The sequence below is a fragment of the Stigmatopora argus genome, chromosome 17, assembly GCF_051989625.1.
Source record: "Stigmatopora argus isolate UIUO_Sarg chromosome 17, RoL_Sarg_1.0, whole genome shotgun sequence".
Lineage (NCBI taxonomy): Eukaryota > Metazoa > Chordata > Actinopteri > Syngnathiformes > Syngnathidae > Stigmatopora > Stigmatopora argus.
The window spans coordinates 15088629-15101215 of record NC_135403.1 but is presented as its reverse complement, the minus strand read 5'-3'; the positions used below and the strand labels follow the sequence as shown (position 1 = coordinate 15101215).

General features: G+C 42.3%; 1 long non-coding RNA gene across 2 annotated transcripts in view; it reads right to left on the bottom strand.

Moving 5' to 3' along the window:
- Positions 1-4793, bottom strand: part of LOC144091833 (uncharacterized) — a 6573-nt gene extending 1780 nt beyond the window's left edge. The window contains exons 1-2 of one of the 2 annotated variants that reach the window (XR_013305887.1): positions 4696-4793; positions 2660-2806 (exon numbers count right to left, since the gene is read on the bottom strand). This is a non-coding gene — a long non-coding RNA (uncharacterized LOC144091833). Of the gene's footprint in view, positions 1-2659; positions 2807-3847; positions 4198-4695 lie in introns of those variants that run through there. The other variant, XR_013305888.1, reaches the window with a different exon arrangement.
- Positions 4794-12587: the final 7794 nt, after the last annotated feature.

The following is a 12587-nucleotide window of genomic DNA, read 5'->3' as shown; positions in this document are numbered from 1 at the left end:
GCTGAGCCAAAATGGCCACAAGACCACACAAGCCTAGCCAAAATGGCCGCAAGAAATCCATACGAGTTGAGCCAAAATGGCCGCAAGGAAACCATACGTACGAGCTGAGCCAAAATGGCCACAAGACTACACAAGGGGGCAGCCAGGGGACCACACGAGCCGAGCCAAAATGGCCACAAGACTACACAAGGGGGCAGCCAGGGGACCACACGAGCCGAGCCAAAATGGCCACAAAGGGACCAAGCGCTGAGCCAAAATTGCCACAAGAGGGAAATAAGGTAACCACACGAACTTAGCCAAATATGCCGCAAGGGAACCATACAAGCCGAGCCAAATGGCCACAAGGGGACCACACAAGCTGTGCCAAAATGGCCGCAAGGGAACCATACGACTTGAGCCAAAATGGCCGCAAGGGAACCATACGACTTGAGCCAAAATGGCCGCAAGGAAACCATACGACTTGAGCCAAAATGCCCGCAAGGAAACCATACGAGCTGAGCCAAAATGGCCACAAGACCACACAAGCCTAGCCAAAATGGCCACAAGACCACACAAGCCTAGCCATAATGGCCGCAAGAAAACCATATGAGTTGAGTCAAAATGGCCGCAAGGAAACCATACGTACGAGCTGAGCCAAAATGGCCACAAGACCACACGTGCCTAGCCAAAATGGCCACAAGGGGGCAGCCAGGGGACCACACAAGCCGAGCCAAAATGGCCACAAAGGGACCAAGCGCTGAGCAAAAATGGCTACAAAGGGACCAAGCACTGAGCTAAAATGGCCACAAATGGACCACATGAGTTGAGACAAAATGGCCACAAAGGGACCACAAGAGCAGGGCCAAAATGGCCACAAGAGGGAAGCAAGGTGACCACACGAACTGAGCCAAAGTGGCCAGAAAGGGACAGCAAGGGGACCACACAAGCTGAGCTAAAATGGCCACAAAGGAACTCTATAATTGAGCCAAAATGGCCACAAGAGGGAAATAAGGTAACCACACGAACTGAGGCAAAATGGCCACAGCGGGACCACACGCACTGAGCCAAAATGGCCACAAGGGGGCCATACGACTTGACCCAAAATGGCCGCAAGGGAACCATACGACTTGAGCCAAAATGGCCGCAAGGAAACCATACGACTTGAGCCAAAATGCCCGCAAGGAAACCATTCGAGCTGAGCCAAAATGGCCGCAAGACCACACGAGCCTAGCCAAAATGGCCACAAGGGGGTAGAAAGGGGACCACAAGAGCGGAGCCAAAATTGCCACAAGGGAACTATACGAGCGGAGCCAAAATGGCCACAAGGGGACCACACGAGCTGAGCCAAAATGGCTACAAGGGGACCACACGAGTTGAGCCAAAATGGCCACAAGAGGGAAATAAGGTGACCACACAAACTGAGCCAAAATGGCCACAAGGGGACCACACGAGCTAAGCCAAAATGGCCACAAGGGGGAAAAATGTGAGCACATGAACTGAGCCAAAATGGCCGCAAAGGGAAGCAAGGTGACCACACAAACTGAGCCAAAATTGCCACAAGGGGGAAATAAGGTGACCACGATTTGAGCCAAAGTGGCCGCAAGGGGATCACACAAACAGAGCCAAAATGGTCACAAGGGGGAAGAAAGGTGACCACACGAACTGAGCCAAAATGGCGGCAAAGGGACCACACGAGCTGAACCAAAATTACCAGGAGTTGAGCCAGAATGGCAACAAGAGGGCCACAAGTGGAACACACGAGCTTAGCCAAAATGGCCGCAAGGGAACCACACGAGGGTTAACCCTTACCCTAACACTAATAAATTACTATGAAGACCCGAATAATAGTAGGCACTGGAATAATAGTAGGGAGTGGAAAATTCCAAATGAATTAATAATAGTAGGCACCGGAATAATAGTAGGCAGTGGAAAATTTCAAAAATAATGAATATTAGTAGGCACGAGATAATTAGTGTCTAAACAGATTCGATGCATAGAATTAAAGCTATGATGGAATATTTATTATAAAATCATAACAAGGACAATCATTATTATTTTAATCAACAGTTTACTAGTAGCATGAAACAAAATAATGTTTAAATTCCACAATTAGCTACAAATTAAAGTCATGATGATCGATTACATACTATGCGCACACGCATTCCCCTTTCACACGAAACAGGAAATGATTAAATCATTTCCTGTTTCGTTATTTAAGCAGCTATGAGTCATAGCGCTTGGGTCCGAATACATTCACGGTCGCGTCACGACAACGCGGCGCGACCATAACACTTTTACGTGCACCCTATGTGAGTAAATATGTGCCGCGTTGCATTTGTACGGTTTTCTATTGCTTAATACGGGGAATTCCAATCATTAATACGGGGAGGAATTGGCCCAGGTGGACAGGTATGACATTGTAATTATGTATATTGCAACTCTACCAGTGGCAATTGCACGTTCTTACTAGTACTGGTACGTTAGTAAAAACAGCACGTGTGCTTTACACGTAGAAAGTTAATGACATTGAACAATGTTGCTGCTGCACGGACTTAATTGAGGCAAAAATTAATAATCGTAGGCACCCGAATAAGAATCGTAGGCATGCGAAAATTTGAGTTGAAAAAATAATCGTAGGCATACGATTATTCGGGTCTTCATAGTACAAGAAGTAACTTACTTTTGACGACTTCAACGATGGCATCCACGCGTTGCATTCTGGGATACATTATGCATTCTTTGATATGTGATGCATTCTGGGAGTGCATGTCGTCACACGTCGTCAGTTGGACCCATAGGTGACGTGATCAAGGGTCGGTAGAAGAACCTGTAAACAAACCGTGTTTACCATCCTATTTAGAGCTGTGGTACTTTTTACTTTGAAAAAATTACAAGGCACACCAACATTTGAAAATCTTACAAATTAAAGTTAACAATGTCATTCTCTTTAAACCTTTATCAACAAGAATTAAATAAACCCTCCAAAAAATATTTCAAATTCAAATGTTCACAGTGAGCATTGTCACAAAAAGTTGCACCCAATACCACGACAAGGGACCTGTGCCTAAATAGCCACAAGGTGGCAGCAAGAGACCATATGACCTTAGCCTAAATGGCCAATGGCAATAAATATACTGCAATAATTTTCTACCAATTATTTATTGCGGACCGCTGTGAAGAAGGACTTATCGCCTATCCTAACCCTACCAACCCCATGATCAGATAGTAACAGGCACTAAACTTCAGTAAGAGATTTCAAATATGGCTCAAACTTTTAAGTTACTTTTTATAATAAATAATTCATAACAGCACCTAATACCACGACAAGGAAAAACAGCAACCAAACGAAATTTCTTTAAAAGGACACCTACGTCTAATATGAGTGAATAAAACATCTAATATTCGCCACTTTGAACACATGAATTTGCATTAGACGACAGCTTGAGACGAATTCAAAGATGGGGTCCACACGTGAGGTTGATTAGGGGACTGCCGAAGCACCTGTAGACTTAACAGCTTTTTTCCATAACTATTTGAGCTGCGGTAGTTTTTACTTTGAAAAAAATTACAAGTGACACTGACCATAGTCGCAAAAAGTTGTACCCAATACCACAAGGAAAAAGACCAACCAAACAAAACGGAATTTCTTTAAAACGTCTAATATAAGTAAATAAACGAGCCAATAGTCGCCACTTCGAACAAAACTTGAGTCTTACGGGGTTTGGAACGTTAACATTTATTTCAACAATTTCGACGAAGGGTCACAATGAATAGTTACAATAAACTAGTTTCAGCAAAATACTATCGCCAAATAAGCGTGCAAGAATACGCCAAAACGGAGAAAAACAATCAATTACAAGACACTTACATTCTGCGAGTGCTTGAGACGGCGTTCGACTTGTAAAATGGCGTCCCCCACGTGGCGGCTTGCCTTTGTTCGACAAGGAAACGCACAACGCGCATGCGCGGGCAAAAAGAGGGCTTTCTGGGTAATGAAGTATACTTGTGCACACAACACCGCCCAATTTTACTTCTATTAAACACATGTTATCACTATTAAAACACTAGTTATGTGTTACTTTGTTAATAGATGGCGAATTAGAAGAAATAAAACTTTTTTTTCCAATCCGATATCCTGTTTTTGGTGTTTTTTCAGAGAGTGGGAAAGAATTAACTCCCCCCTCTCTCTGTCCGTCTCTCTATCTCTTCCCCCTTCGAAATCCGTATAATTTTAGTACTATTAAAGACATTTTAGTAATATTAAACCACTAGTTATGTGTTTATTTGTTGATAGATGGCGAATTAAAAACATTTTTTTCCAATACAATATCCTGTTTTTGGTGTTTTTTCAGAGGGTTGGAACGAATTAACTTTTTTTTGAATTGTCGCCACTTTGAACAATACTTAAGTCTCACGCGGACGTCCGGAATGCTAACATTTAATTCGACGTCAATCACGCCTATAAAAAAGTTTCAGGTTAAAATGTTGCTAAAGCCGAATGAACGTCCCACAAAACGCAAAAAAGAGAGAGAAAAATCAAATGCAAGGAGAAAATGACCATACTTCAAAGCCAAACGCTGACCAGACATGGAGGCCATATCGTCAATACACTAACTACTACAGCCATGACTAGGGCAACATTGCAACTGCGGCGCATGTACAACAAAAAGATAAAAATAGCCAACTTTAGAGTTATTATGAATGGAATGTACTCACGTTCTTTCACTGACGCACATCCAAATTCTTGCGACATACATGCGTCACGTGAGTGAGTGGACTCGACGCAGCTTTTCGTCGTCACTCTCGCTCCCATCGTGGCTTTCGCGAGTGACGTAGGGGAAAAGGAAGTTACGGAAGCTTATTGCGTTCACCTTAAAAATCCTCCGTTTTTCAAAATAAAAATACTTTTATGCGGTTGTTTAATTTCTCGCCAGATTTGAGACAGGTTCACAGTTGTACGCCGTAGGGGCTTTATCTTAAATTTAACGTGCAAATAGTATCACAACATTGCCCCTCTTAAACAGGTATAATTACGATGTTTAGCGATACCATTTAATGAGATATCTTCCCCACATCCATCAGAAATCTAAACTCGCGCTAACATAACACACATTCCCCTCTGCGGTGTATGAACAGATGTTTGGTTGGTGATCTGCCTCCTACTAGCTGACTGAGGAAAGGTAAGTGGAAGACAGTGAGAGGTAAGCGACCTGTATCCTCAATAATAATAATAATAATAATAATAATAATAATAATAATAATAATAATAATAATAATCGGACATAGGCCCTGTCGTCATTATCACAACCCAGCAGCAGATTGAAGAGGATAGTCCAAGGTGGGCTACAACAGCCCACAACAACAGCGGAATGACAAATTACAAGTCCGTAACTTACACTTATTAGGTCTTTTGCCGATTAAACGTAGCTTATGGAGAAGCACCATCAATTTCGTCACACGCAGTTTCTGCGTGTGATGACAAGTAGGCTGTTGTGATAATGACGACAGGGCCTATGTCCGATTATCCATATATTCTCAATTTTGATGACGTGCACCAAAAAGATATCAGACTTTAAATACGATCCGTATCTTTTGGTTGCTTGTTTATAAATTGAAGAGTTCAAAAATTGTGTTGACAGTAACACACTTCAACATCGCGGTAAAAATAAAAAATAAAATTAAAAAGACGTTTTGTTAACTCTCTCTTTCTCTCTCTCTCAGACCAAAGTGGGCATTAATTTGAATATTGGGGGGGGGGGGGGGGTGATCAGATACAAAGGAATTTTCATATAAGGATTTTTTTAAAGCTTGCTCGTCTTTTAATTAACTTGATTTAGTACTTAGGTTTTGAGCTCTTTCAGGTTTCTTGGACAGCTAGGAAGAAGGAATTATGGGTCTCAAGATAAGTGTGGAATGTATATAACGTATACAAGACTTGGGTGATATAATATACAAAGTACATGTTCAGTGTAAGTGATGTGAAAGGTTTGCAGACTGGTGATTATTTATATATATATATATATATATATATATATATATATATATATATATATATATATATATATATATATGTGTGTGTGTGAGACATACTAGTGTTTGATTTATTAATGATTGAATGTTGAGAATGCGCAACGAGTTTGGATTGAATGTGTGTATCGGTGTTCGATTGTTGATCCTTGGATCCACATGGCAAGTGTGGGGCATGTTAAAGAAGATCGGTATTCGATTATTGATGTCTTAGCAAATAGCTTGAGGCACGGGAGGTGCGTTGAATCATTACAGTAAAAGTTGGATTGAAGTAACAGCAACATCTCACTGTTCTGATTATTTCCCCGTGTGTGTCAAGGTATGCTGTTTGTTGTAAAGGCTGTTTGAGTTTGGGGTTTGTAATATACACTGTTTAGCGTGTGAGAAAAGAGATAATGGTTATTAATGTTTATTTACTTTAGAATTACGGGCGTGAATGTGAGAGTCTCGGGTCACGCACATGGAATAGCATTTAGCACGCTACCTTCGGCCACCATTATCGTTGACAGTGTCTATAACGGTCATAGAAAGGATTTTATATTATGGATATTGCATTGTTTGCCCTGTTGAATAATAGTAGGACTACTAGAAGTTGTAAAAGGAAAAGATATAACAAGTTATGACCGTGTGTTGAACGAGTGTGTGTGTGTGCATTGGGTTTTAATAATAATAATAATCGGACATAGGCCACTGTCGTCGTTATCACAACACAAAAAGCCTACTTGTCATCACACGCAGAAACTGCGTGTGACGAAATTGATGGTGCTTCTCCATAAGCTACGTTTACTCGGCAAAAGACCTAAATCAGTGTAAGTTACGGACTTGTAGTTTGGCATTCTGCTGTTGTGGATACAGGTCGCTTACCTCTCGCTTACCTCTCACGGTCTTTCACTTACCTTTCCTCAGTCAGCTAGTAGGAGGCAGATCACCACCCAAACCTCTTTTTATATTACCGCAGAAGGGAATGTGTGTTATGTTACCGCGAGTTTAGAGTTCTGATGGATGTGGGGAAAAAACTGTCCTTAAGCCTATTTGTCCGTGCTTTGGTTCTAAAGTGTTGATAATATATATATTTATATATATAGGTGTAATTGTAGTACATTATGTTTTGGGTTCTAACGTGTTGATAATGTATATATATGGGTGTAATTGTATGTTATGGGTTTTTGTGTTAATTGATTACAGGAAAAGTTGGATTGAAGTAACAACAACATCTCACTGTTCTGATTATTTCTCCCTGTGTGTCAAGATCGAATGCAGGGTGTAACATTTTGGAGGCACTGGGATTGCTGTTCAGATGTCCAGTGTCCAAGACCTGCTCACTGAATTCTGAGCCAGCTAAATCCCCCCACAAAACCAGGCCGATGGCAGTGAGAGGAGGTGTTGCTGTTTAAGAAGAACTGGAAGTTGGCGGTTGAGTACTTGTCATCTGAGGCCTACGAGATCATCAGATGGACAGTAAAGACGTGCCAGTTCAGAGTTCACTCCTGTACAGTCAACAGAGCTCCTAGATCGTCAACAAAATGGAACAGTTACTCGAAGAGGTGGTAGGAACATTGAACAACCTGACGGAAAATAACCTACTGGAAATATGTGGTTTTTCTTAACATATTAAGAAGTGTTAAACGGAAATCACGTCTATCATTAGTGGCTCACATTGTGAAGTACCTAGAAAGAGAAGAACTAGAGGAACTGCAGGATGAAGGCATGTCTGAATTGTTGAAACTGAAAGATAAAATATCAGATATGAAGCATGAAGTCAAAATAGATGAAAACGAAAAGCAAGGATCAAGATTGGAAGAGACTCCAATAACTTTGCCCCAGCTACCAGATGCTGCGGACCCTCAAGGGGGTGTGTCTCCCCAGCCAAGCTCATACTGGCGCAAGGACTTCAAAATTGCCGCCCAAATAGGTGAACCAGGCCAGAGGGACAAGCTGACATTCTCCAGCCTTGTTCATCAAATTGAAAATGGACTGAATAGGGGTTACCGAGATGTGGAAATTATTGATGCGGTTATCAGAGCTATCTCCCCCAGTTTGCAGCTACGTAATTATTTGGAAGAGAAACCTAACCTCACTCTTCCCACACTCAAACGCATCCTACGCGCTCATTTTCAGGAAAGGAGTGCTACCGACCTCTATGTGCAGTTAGCTTCAGAAGTGCAGCATATCAAAGAGACTCCTCAAAGTTTCTTAATGCGAGTCTTAGTTCTTAGACAGAAGGTACTGTTTGCATCTCGAGAATCAGAATCAGGACTCCAGTATGACCCAAGTTTAGTCCAGCGTATGTGCTTGCACACGATACTCACTGGTCTCCAGAGTGACAGTGTTAGAGTAGATATGCAGCCTCTCTTGCTGAACTGTAAGACTTCAGATGAGCTTTTGCTAGAGCGGTTAAATGTAGCCTGTGCTAATGAAACAGAAAGGAGAAATAAAAAGAAGTTTAGTACCCCACAGGCAGCGACACATATTAGCAAGGTGCACTCAGAAGAACTACGACCTACCAATTGCCCTGGAGAAGAAAAACCAAAAGTGTCCCGTGAGGTACGAGCGGAGTTGACTGAACTTAAGGCAAGTGTTGCTTCTCTTAAAGATCCGCAGTGCAGAGATAGCTCAGATCAGAGAGACACTACAGCAGGCTATGTTTCAGCCTCAGTCCTACCTCCCACCTTCAGTTAGAAGACCAGTTAGGGAGCCCCAGCCACCTTTTGCAAAACAAAATTACTACAGCAAGCCCCCAGCACCCCCCTGGAACACTAGCCGCCCTGCTTATGTCCCAAGAAGGTGTTTTGCTTGTCAGCAGGGAGGGCGAGATGTGAAGTGCACACATTGTTATCGGTGTGGGAGTGGAGAACATTTCCAAGCTGGATGTAAAATCCGAGGAGGCAGACCACTAAAAGAAGAGACTATAGCAGAGCTAACTCAGGAAAGGGATGGTGTGGTTCGTGTGCTTTGTGGCACACCCAGTCCACTGGCCATCGTCAATCCTCCCAGCATGCAACAGCAGCAGCAGGTGGGAACTCAGCAACACCTGATGGTGGAACCTGCCGATTCAAAGGCAAAGATCAGACGACTTAGACAAGAGCTAGAAGAGAGGAATGAACAACTGCTGGACAACAGACACCAGCAGGAAAACATGGAGGAAGAAATAAAGAGGCTCCAGCAGGAGAATTTGAAGCTGCTCGTAGACGCCCGTGCAGCCCGCGCCTATCGCGATGAACTGGATGCGCTGAGAGAACGCGCAATCAAAGCTGACAAGCTGGAGTTATACAAGGCCAAAGTGGAGAAAGGGAGACAAGGGATGGAGGAGGCGTACACCATTGCCACCGTGAGTGTACGAAAAGCTGCAGAACGAGGTAAAAAGCACTATGACACCAAAGTGAGGAGCTCCGTGCTACAACCAGGAGAGCGCATCCTGATAAAAAACCTGACACCAGAAGGAGGAAAAATTGACAAGAGTATGGAGAGAAATAAACAGCAGCCGGTATCTCATCTTCAAGAGACAGACCAAGACAGTGGTTACGAAGATGACTTTCACTACGAGCCCCTCCAGGTGCTAAATGAGAGAGATGCCCAAGGGATGGAGTCTAAGCACAGGCCACTGCCAGCGAATCAGAGACTCGAAGTGAAGGGCCCTGCTTCCGGACCAGTACAAGCAGAAGATGACTATCAGCTGGAGGACCTGCCTGGTGAGGGAACAAATCTGGCTGTTGAAGATCCTCGTGATGATCATTTATCAGAGACCTCTCCGCCAACCGCTGTGAATGAACCTGAGGCGTTGACTTATGAACGGCCAAGAAGGGAGAGACATCCACCACGACGAACGACCTATGATCAGCTTGGTGTCCCCTCCTGTTATAGTACTCAGTCACCACATCAGCTGCTACCTGCTTACCCTGCACCAGGAGTGGTTCCTTGGTTAGTACACCTGCAGCCATATTACATTCAACCACCCTTTATGTATGGACTCCAACAGGCTTGAGCCTACAAGGGTGACATGTATTATGCGAACATGGACTGTTACGGACTGTGATTACAGTTTCCATCCAGTGAACGTGGACCGTACGGGTTGTGGATTATATTTGAACTGTGGCCCTTGCCGCCTGGCGTTTTCATGAGTATCAGTTTACAAAAGAGGATGTGAAATGACAAGTTCGCTAGACTGTTCAGCATTACAACCAACAAGGGGAAGATATTTGGAATATACTGATATCGGGACGACATTTGTTTTTGTGGGGGAGAATGTGACATACTAGAGTGTTTGATTTATTAACGATTGCATGTAAAGAAGGTATAACGAGTTTGGATTGAATGGGTGTATCGGTGGTCGATTGTTGATCCTTGGATCCACATGGCAAGTGAGGGGCATGTTAAAGAAGATCGGTATTCGATTATTGATGTCTTAACAAATAGCTTGAGGCACGGGAGATGTGTTGATCATTACAGTAAAAGTTGGATTGAAGTAACAACAACATCTCACTGTTCTGATTATTTCCCCCTGTGTGTCAAGGTATGCTGTTTGTTTAAAAGGCTGGTTGAGTTTGGGGTTTGTAATATACAGTGTTTAGCGTGTGAGAAAAGAGATAATGGTTATTAATGTTTATTTACTTTTGAATTAAGGGCGTGAATGTGAGCGTCTCGGGTCATGCACATGGAATAGCATTTAGCACGCTACCTTCGACCACCATTATCGTTGACAGTGTCTATAACGGTCATAGAAAGGATTTTATATTATTGATATTGCATTGTTTGCCCTGTTGAATAATAGTAGGACTACTAGAAGTTGTAAAAGGAAAAGATATAACAAGTTATGACCGTGTGTTGAACGAGTGTGTGTGTGCATTGTGTTTTGGGTTCTAAAGTGTTGCTAATTTATATATTATATATATATATATAGGTGTAATTGTACATTATGTTTTGGGTTCTAACGTGTTGATAATGTATATATATGGGTTTAATTGTATGTTATGGGTTTTTGTGTTAATTGATTACAGTAAAAGTTGGATTGAAGTAACAACAACATCTCACTGATCTGATTATTTCCCCCTGTGTGTCAAGATCAAATGCAGGGTGTAACACGTACTTAAAAAAAATCCCGTCCAAAAGTTGTTATACGGCGTACACAATTTGAAATGATCAAAAAACGTATAAAATATGGGAAAAACGTATAAGTTGACAGGTATGTATTAAACACATTTTATTACTATTAAACCACTAATTATGTGTTAATAGATGGCGAATTAGAAGAAATAAACATGTTTTCCAATCCAATATCCTGTTGTTGTTGTTTTTTCAGCGGGTTGGAAGGAATTAACGCCCCCACCCCTCTCTGTCCGTCTCTCTATCCCTTCCCCCTTCGAAATGCGTCTAATTTTACTTCTATTAAACGCATTTTATTACTATTAAAACACTAGTTATGTTACTTTGTTAATAGATGGCGAAATAGAAGAAATAAAACTTTTTCCAATCCAATATCCTATTTTTTGTGTTTTTCAGAGGGTTGGAAAGAATTAAGGCCCCCACCCCTCTCTGTCCGTCTCTCTATCCCTTCCCCCTTCGAAATGCGTCTAACTTTACTTCTATTAAACACATTTTATTACTATTAAAACACTAGTTATGTTACTTTGTTAATAGATGGCGAAATAGAAGAAATAAAACATTTTTTTCCAATCCAATATCCTATTTTTTGTGTTTTTTCAGAGGGTTTGAACGAATTAACGCCCCCACCCTTCTCTCTGTCCGTCTCTCTCTCCCTTCCCCCTTCGAAATTCGTCTAATTTTACTTCTATTAAACATGTTATTACTATTAAACCACTAGTTATGTGTTACTTTGTTAATAGATGGTGAATTAGAGGAAATAAAACATTTTTTCCAATCCAATATCCTGTTTTTGGTGTTATTTTTCATAGGGTTGGAACGAATTAACGCCCCCACCCTTCTCTCTGTCCGTCTCTCTCTCTCTTCCCCCTTTGAAATGCGTCTAATTTTACTTCTATTAAACACATTTTATTACTATTAAACAGTGGCGGGCGGTGCATTTTCTGGTAGCGCCTTCAACGTATCAATCCAACCCTCAAAAACTATTTTATGGCTATAAAACCTCTACTGCAGCTACAGCTGCGACACATAAAAAATAATCAATAAATTAATGCACAAAAATGGGGGAAAAATCCACTTCCTAGCAGCATTTCATGATTAAATACAAATACTGGAGCTTTTCAGATATTAAAACCAGGCCAGGGGGTGATTTTCCTGGGAAAAGACAGCGATGAACGTCAATGGCGTACGGGCAAACATTGGGGTGGGGGGTGGGGGGGGGGTGATTTTTCCCGGGAAAAGACAGCGATACATATATAGCCCAGTGTTATTTCGACAAAACAAGTTTTGTGTTACCTCGAACCTTACTTACTTGGCCAAAAGTCTGGACTCGCTGGTGCGGATGGTCTCGCAGCCTCCCCTCCGTTCGTTCGTTTGACGCCAACTAGCGTTCAGGGCGAGAAGTGCAACAGAACGGAGGCCCAAGTCAAGCCTCTCTGTCGAGACCGTCGCAACGCGATGCAACCCAGGCGACAGGCATCATC